The sequence below is a fragment of the Triticum aestivum genome, chromosome 4D, assembly GCF_018294505.1.
Source record: "Triticum aestivum cultivar Chinese Spring chromosome 4D, IWGSC CS RefSeq v2.1, whole genome shotgun sequence".
Taxonomy (NCBI): Eukaryota; Viridiplantae; Streptophyta; class Magnoliopsida; order Poales; family Poaceae; genus Triticum; species Triticum aestivum.
Window position 1 is genome coordinate 243,537,624 of NC_057805.1, and position 7,971 is coordinate 243,545,594.

Genomic DNA, 7,971 nt, shown 5'->3' on the forward strand with positions numbered 1-7,971 from the left:
TCTCGAGAGCTCCTCCCTTGGTTGTCGCCGGCGGCTAGGCAGCCCCAGCATCAGCTTCATCTTTGAGCGGCGGGGCCGTGCCGCCCAGCGCCTTTGCCAAGGCCCCGGGAGTTGCTGGGGAAATGCCAGCCACCAGCCCCCGCCGGAGACGGGTGAGCTGCTCCGCGCCTCTTCGACAGCCCCCGGCGTGGAGGAAGGGCTTGGCCATGCGCGCGGTTGCAGCGCCGTCCGTCATGACCTTTTGCAGGAGGCAATGAGTGTGCTAAGTCGGCTCGGAAGAAAGCTTGTCGATGTCGAAGCCCGCCTCAAGGGGGAGGTCCTCCGCTTGGCGTACGAGTGGCACCAGTCGAACGCTGCCCTCGAGCGGCAGATCCAGGCGCATAGGGCTGCCCTGGCGGCATCGCTGAGCAAGGCCACATCTGATAAGAAGGAGGTTTAGTAGCGCGAGGAGGCGCTGGCGCTCGAGGCCTTGGAGCACAGCCTGGCGCTTGAGCGACTGGAGGTGAGGGAGCGCGAGGCGGCTGCACCTGAGGACGTCGTTGCCTCTCGAGAGGCCAGGATCCAGCAGGAGGTTGATCAAAAGGTGGCGGAGGTTCGAGCTTCCCTTGCCGATGAGCACCGCCAGAAATTGGAGCTCCAGGAAACCCGCTTTGAGCTATAGCAGGCCGAGCTTGAGGGTAGAACTTCCGCCCTCAGGACAAAGCTAGACGCGGTAGAGTAGAGCGAGAGGGCCGCCAGGTAGGCTCAGGCCTCCGCCCAAGCCGACTTGGCCTCGCCGACCTGTCCTTACTTCAATAGCAGGTTGAGGCCGTCACGTCGCTCGCGGAGAAGACCGAGAAGGAGGCATGCCGCCGTCGGGCAATGCAGCGTGAGCGTTCCTCAATGCTCAAGAACCTCAGGGTCAGGGCCAACCGAGCCCTGGACACCATCTGTGAGGAGGGTGTCTCTCACCTGCATGAGGATGACGACACCAACCACCACGGCTTCTTCACCGAGATCGTGACCTGTCTCGAGGATCGGGGCACGAGGGCTCGTGAGCTCGTTGAAGAGAGAAGTTGAGGCCGTCTTCGGCGTGCGTTCTCACTCCTCTTCAACCATCTCCTCAACCTGGACCCCCACTTTGACTTCAATGCTGTGATGGCACCCATGCCCGGGGTTATCCAGGGAAATCTGGTGGGCTGGGTGGACGACCATGTTGATGACCTACTCGCAGAGTTTTCTCCAAAAGACGATGCGGTCGCGATTGCGCTGAGGGAGGTTGTGTAGGTGATGACGGCGAGGATGACGCCAGTAGCAGCGCTAGTGCTGTGGACGATGATGATGAGGACGACGCCGGCGGCAGCGCATCCGGCTAGGCCTGCACTTCCCTTCGTGCTCTGACCTGTATGCAAAAACCCTCGGATGTAGCCCGGTGGGGTGTGAAAGCATTTTTGAAGGGGGAGGCCTTAATATGAAATGATCCACTTATAATGTATGAAATGATGACATGCTTTTGAGGTAGGATTTGGAATGTGCCGTCGCGAGCCTGCGGGCTCTCGAGCGGGGTAGTTGCTGGGACTTATCTTTGGTTCCATAGGTCTTGAGCGGGTCCTGATCTCGCTGAAGCGCCCTTCTCCTGAGACAAGCCCTTCAGGGGCTCACGAGGTTTTATGCCTCCCGAGGAGCATGCTGGCCCGCCCAAGAGGGCCTCGCGAGGAGCCGATTGTCGGATTACGGCAAGGTGTGTGCCCGACGATCCTGCGGCGGTTGCATTCTTGACCCCAGGGGGGCTTGGCGTGTTCAAGGCTAGCCCGAGCGTGCTCGACGCGCACGTACCACACCCAGCCCCCGCTCGCGGGGCGCTTCATAAGGGGGTAGCAGGCATGAGCCTTACTCTTAAACACAAAGCCAGGAAGCAAGAAATCGCCACGAGTCAAGAAAAAGTCTCCCCATTTTTCTTTTGATAAGCACGCGAAACTCCAGATCTCATTCCAGAAGATGGTAAATTGGGCTACAAAAAGAGGGCAAAAGCAAACAGCCGCGTCCGGCACCTAGCTAGTCTTCTCACCAACGCGGAGCTAAGTGCTTTCATTTGGACATGGGTGGGAGCCCCCGTGAGGCCCGAGGGCGGCACTCAGGAGACTCCGGGGCGTGTACAACCCCAACTCATTATTACGTAAAAGTGTCATGAGCGGAGACCTTCACGTCTTTCCATGGCGCCTGACGAGGGCCCCGCCCTGCGCCTCCCCCGACCACCATTGGGGCGTTAGGAAACCAGGACGAGACCAAGGGGCAAGGGGGACGCTGCCGGTGCCCCCAGCGACCGCAGGCCCTCTACCGGGGGGAAGGGCTTGCCGGCGCCTTCCCCGGCAGGGGACCTACCTCAGTGCAGCACCTTGCTCCACGCGGCGCGGAGGAGGCCCTGGCACCGGGCTCCCCCCGCGCTGCCCCCAGTGCAGTCTGTCCGCCTGCGGTGGGGCCATCATCTTGGGATCCCTGGTTGCTGCTGTGGCTTGGTTCACCTGCGGTCCATGGTTAGCGTAATCGTGCTCCTGAGATATCGGCTGTACCTAGTGGCTGTTGTCATTGAAGGTGTCAGTGAAGTTCCGGGGCGGCTCGCGGAGAGCCTTGGCTTCACATGCCCCCGATACCAAGCCTGGTGAGGGGACCGGGCAAGGGCCTTCTCTTGACGTGTACAGCAGGTCCATCATGGGAGGTCCGTAGGCATCTGAAATTGTCGCGCCTGAGTCATCTCCTGGGCGTCCCGCGTCGTTGACCACCAGGCTCGGCGCCAGGTTCCGACGGCCGTAGGGTGGCATCTCGGCGCGGCCCCACGAGGGACCGCCCGAGCTTGCCTTTCCTGGAAGTAGCATAGTTGGGGTAGGACGAGCAGTGCTGCGCGCCGGGTTGGCGCTGTTGGGTCCACCAGGTGCTCCAGAGGGGGGCGCACGGGCGTGGTACAGGCCGGCACGCGCCGCCGCCACCGTTTGCGACGTAGGAAGGGTGCAGAAAGGTGTCGCGCCCCTGCATGCGGCATCAAGCAGCTCGGCGACCCGCTCCAACAGGGCATCGTGGCCGCCTTCAGCCAACCTGCATCGCAGCAGCTCCCGTGGAGCGCGACTCGCATGTTCTCCTACTCCCGGCGAGTGTGTGGCACCGTCACTGCGGCATAGCTCGAAGATTGTATGGTGGCACGGTTACGGCGCGGTGCGAGGGCGGGCGGCGGCAGCCCGCGCCGCCCGCGACTAATGAAACTAGGCGGCATGCGGGCCGCAAGGAGCGCGGAGTGGATCCTCTTGGCTAGACGGCACTGGTCAGGCAGTCCGAGCATCCCAGTGCTCAATGTGAGCCCTCGGAAGAGAGGCTCCAACGCACCCCTACCTGGCGCGCCAAATGTCAGATTTCGGGCTCCACAGACCCTTGATAGATTTGAACTCTGGGGTGCGTGCGAAGAACTCAACCTCCCCAGTCTTCCTACTCGTCAATCTAATGGCCTAGCTCGATGGACAGGAAAGAAATGGGACACGACAGTTTACCCAGGCTCGGGCCACCTTTCGGTGTAAAACCCTACTCCTGCTTTGTGGTGGATTGGCCTCGAAGGGCTGAGGATGAACTAGTATAGTGGGAGAATGAGACGTCTCCGTCGTATCTATAATTTTTTATTGTTCCATGCCAATATTATACAACTTTCATATACTTTTGGCAACTTTTTATACTATTTTTCGGACTAACATATTGATCCAGTGCCAGTTCCTGTTTTTTGCATGTTTTTTGTTTCGTAGAAAATCCATATTAAATGGAGTCCAAACGGGATAAAAACTGACGGAGTTTTTTTTGGAATTTATGTGAATTTTGGGAAGTGGAATCAACGGGAGACGATGCCCGAGGGGGCCACGAGGTAGGGGGGCGCGCACCAGGGGGGCAAGCGCGCCCCTGACCCTCGTGGACACCCCGTAAGGCGGTTGCTTCCCTTCTTTCGCCACAAGAAACCTAATTTCCGGATAAAAATCATGTTCAAATTTCAATCCAATCGGAGTTACGGATCTCCGGGAATATAAGAAACGGTGAAAGGCCTGATCTGAGAGCGCAGAAACAGAGAGAGAGACAGAGAAATAGATCCAATCTCGGAGGGGCTCTCGCCCCTCCCATACCATGGAGACCAAGGACCAGAGGGGAAAGCCTTCTCCCATCTAGCGAGAAGGTCAAGGAAGAAGAAGAAGAAGGGGCGACCTTTCCCCCTCTCTTCCGGTGGCGCCGGAACGCCGCCGGGGCCATCATCATCACCGTAATCTACACCAACAACTTCACCGCCCTCATCACCATCCCTTCCCCCCTCTAGGCAGCGGTGTAACCCCTCTTTTACCCGCTTTAATCTCTACTTAAACATGGTCCTCAACGCTATATATTATTTCCCAATGATGTATGGCTATCCTATGATGTTTGAGTAGATCTGTTTTGTCCTATGGGTTAATTGATGATCGTGATTGGTTTGAGTTGCATGTTTTATTATCGGTGTTGTCCTATGGTGCTCTCCGTGTCGCGCAAGCATGAGGGATTCCCGCTGTAGGGTGTTGCAATACGTTCATGAATCCCTTATAGTGGGTTGCTTGAGTGACAGAAGCATAAACCCGAGTAAGGGGTTGTTGCGTATGGGATAAAGAGGACTTGATGCTTTAATGATATGGCTGGGTTTTACCTTAATGATCTTTAGTAGTTGCGGATGCTTGCTAGAGTTCCAATCATAAGTGCATATGATCCAAGAAGAGAAAGTATGTTAGCTTATGCCCCTCCCTCAAATAAAATTGTAATAATGATTACCGGTCTAGTTATCGATTGCCTAGGGACAAATAACTTTCTTGTGTGACAACAAGCTCTCTACTAAAACTAACTTAGTTGTGTCTTCATCTAAACAACCCCTAGTTTTTATTTATGCACTCTTTATTATCTTGCAAACCTATCCAACAACACCTACAAAGTACTTCTAGTTTTATACTTGCTCTAGGTAAAGCGAACGTCAAGCGTGCGTAGAGTTGTATCGGTGGTCGATAGAACTTGAGGGAGTATTTGTTCTACCTTTAGCTCCTCATTGGGTTCGACACTCTTACTTATCAAAAGAGGCTACAATTGATCCCCTATACTTGTGGGTTATCAAGACCTTTTTCTGGCGCCGTTGCCGGGGAGCAATAGCGTGGGGTGAATATTCTCGTGTGTGCTTGTTTGCTTTATCACTAAGTAATTTTTATTTGCTGTTCTAAGTTGTTCTCTATCTTTAGTTAAGGATATGGAACACGAAATACCAAAAAAATTAGGTTTACTTGCTACTCATGGAGATGGGGAACCTCCTAAACCCTCGATGCTTGTTTTGTGAAAGATATTATGTACTACTTTGATAGTCCTGAGAAAACCCCATTGAATTATGTTATGGGAGACACATTGGATCAACGTGAAGACTTTAGGGATTATCACTTGACTCAAAAAGGGAAACTATTATGGGATGAAATTTATATGTTGTATTGGTATGCTAGGCAACTATGCTTGAGATATGATTATACTTGTTGGTCTAGGATGAAGGCTCCACACCTTCCCTTTTCATGCAAATTTAATGATGATAAAACCTTGGCTTCTTATGCTAATGGTATATATGATTACTATGATGTGGAACAAATAGAAGAATTCATTGCTTTGATGGGTGCTTATGAAATTGAATCTTTGTTTAAAGAGTTTGAAGATTTTGATGATTTAGTTTATAGACCTGAAAATTTTGCTATACTTAAATATTGCTATGAGAATTGTGAATTGAATTCCGATATTCATGATTTTATTGAGAGAGTCTTCGCTGTCCAAGAAGAGACTAATATTTTGCATGAGTATATGGAAGAAGAAATTAATGACATTGTGAGCTCATTGGATGAAAAAGATGAGGAGGAGAGCGAAGAACAAAATGAGGAAGAGCGGATTGATCACCCGAGCCCACCTTCTAATGAGAGTAACTCTTCAACTCATACATTGTTTAATTTCCCTTCGTGCTTACCGAAGGATGATTGCTATAATGACTGTTATGATCCCGTTGATTCTTTTGAAATATCCCTTTTTGATGATGCTTGCTATGCTTGTGGCCAAGATGCCAATATGAATTATGCTTACGGAGATGAACTTGCTATAGTTCCTTATGTTAAACATGAAATTGTTGCTATTGCACCCACGCATGATAGTCCTATTATCTTTTTCAATTCTCCCGACTACACTATATCGGAGAAGTTTGCCCTTATTAAGGATTATATTGATGGGTTGCATTTTACCGCTGCACATGATAATTTTGATAGATATAATATGCATGTGATTGCTGCTCCTACTTGCAATTATTATGAGAGAGGCACTACATCTCCGCCTCTCCATGTTTCTAGTACGATAAAATTGCAAGAAACTGCTTATGCTATGTATTGGCCTTTACTTGATGTGCATGAATTATTCTTGTATGTCATGCCGATGCATAGGAAGAGAGTTAGACTTCGTCATTACATGATATATGTTACTTTGTGCTCACTACTAAATTACAAATCATTGTTAATTAAAATTGGCTTTGATATACCTTGGGATCCGGGTGGATTCACTACTTGAGTACTATATGCCTAGCTTAATGGCTTTAAAGAAAGCGCTGCCAGGGAGACAACCCGGAAGTTTTAGAGAGTCATTTATTTCTGTTGAGTGCTTTTATATAGTTTAAAAACAAAAAAATAAAGAGGGGAACCCAAAACTTTTTCAAAAAGGAAAGTGAAAGTGGGAGAGACAAGCATTGTTGAAGCGGGGGAGCTCCTTGAACTTTGTTCATGCTCACGGAAACTTTGTGAATCTTGATTACAGAAACTTTTAAACAAAAATAAGTATCCCCTTGTACAATTCCATTGTATTATAAAAATAATGTGCCAAGATTTTCCTTTAGGATGTTTACATTGCTTGTTGGTTTGTGCGGTGCAGAACAAAAACTTTGGCTGTAGTACGCGATTTTACATTTTTTTACTGGAACGTCAAATGGTTCTGAAACTTTTAGCACTGTCTTTATATACAATTTTTTTATTTTTCCTAATTCTTTCAGAATTTTTGGAGTACATAGGTATGGTGAATGTTCAGATTATTACAGATTGTCCTGTTTAAAATAGATTCTGTTTTTGATGCATAGTTAATTGTATTGATGAAACTATCGATTTCTATCAGTGGATTAAGCCGTGAAAAAGTTGTATGACAGTAGCTACAATGCAAAAACAAAATATTAATTGGTTTGCAACAGTACCTAGAGTAGTGATTTTCTTTATTATACTAACGGATCTTACCGAGCTTTCCGTTGAGTTTTGTGTGGATGAAGTGTTCGAAGATCGAGGATGTCTCGATGAGAGGAGAAGAAGGAGAGGCAAGAGCTCAATCTTGGGGATGCCCAAGGCACCCCAAGTAAATATTCAAGGAGACTCAAGCGTCTAAGCTTGGGGATGCCCCGGAAGGCATCCCATCTTTCTTCAACAAGTATCGGTATGTTTTCGGATTTGTTTCGTTCATGCGATATGTGCAAATCTTGGAGCGTCTTTTGCATTTAGTTTTCACTTCTGTTTTATGCACCATGCTGGTATGAGATAGTCCTTGGTTGATTTATAGAATGCTCATTGCACTTGACTTATATCTTTTGAGTATGGCTTTATAGAATGCTTCATGTGCTTCACTTATATCATTTGAAGTTTGGATTGCTTGTTTCTCTTGACATAGAAAACCGCCGTTTGTAGAATGCTCTTTTGCTTCACTTATATTTCTTAGAGAGTGGGCATATCTTTTGTAGAAAGAACTAAACTCTCTTGCTTCACTTATATCTATTTAGAGAGATGACAGGAACTGGTCATTCACATGGTTAGTCATAAAATCCTACATAAAACTTGTAGATCACTGAATATGATATGTTTGATTCCTTGTAATAGTTTTGCAATATAAAGATGGTGATATTAGAGTCAT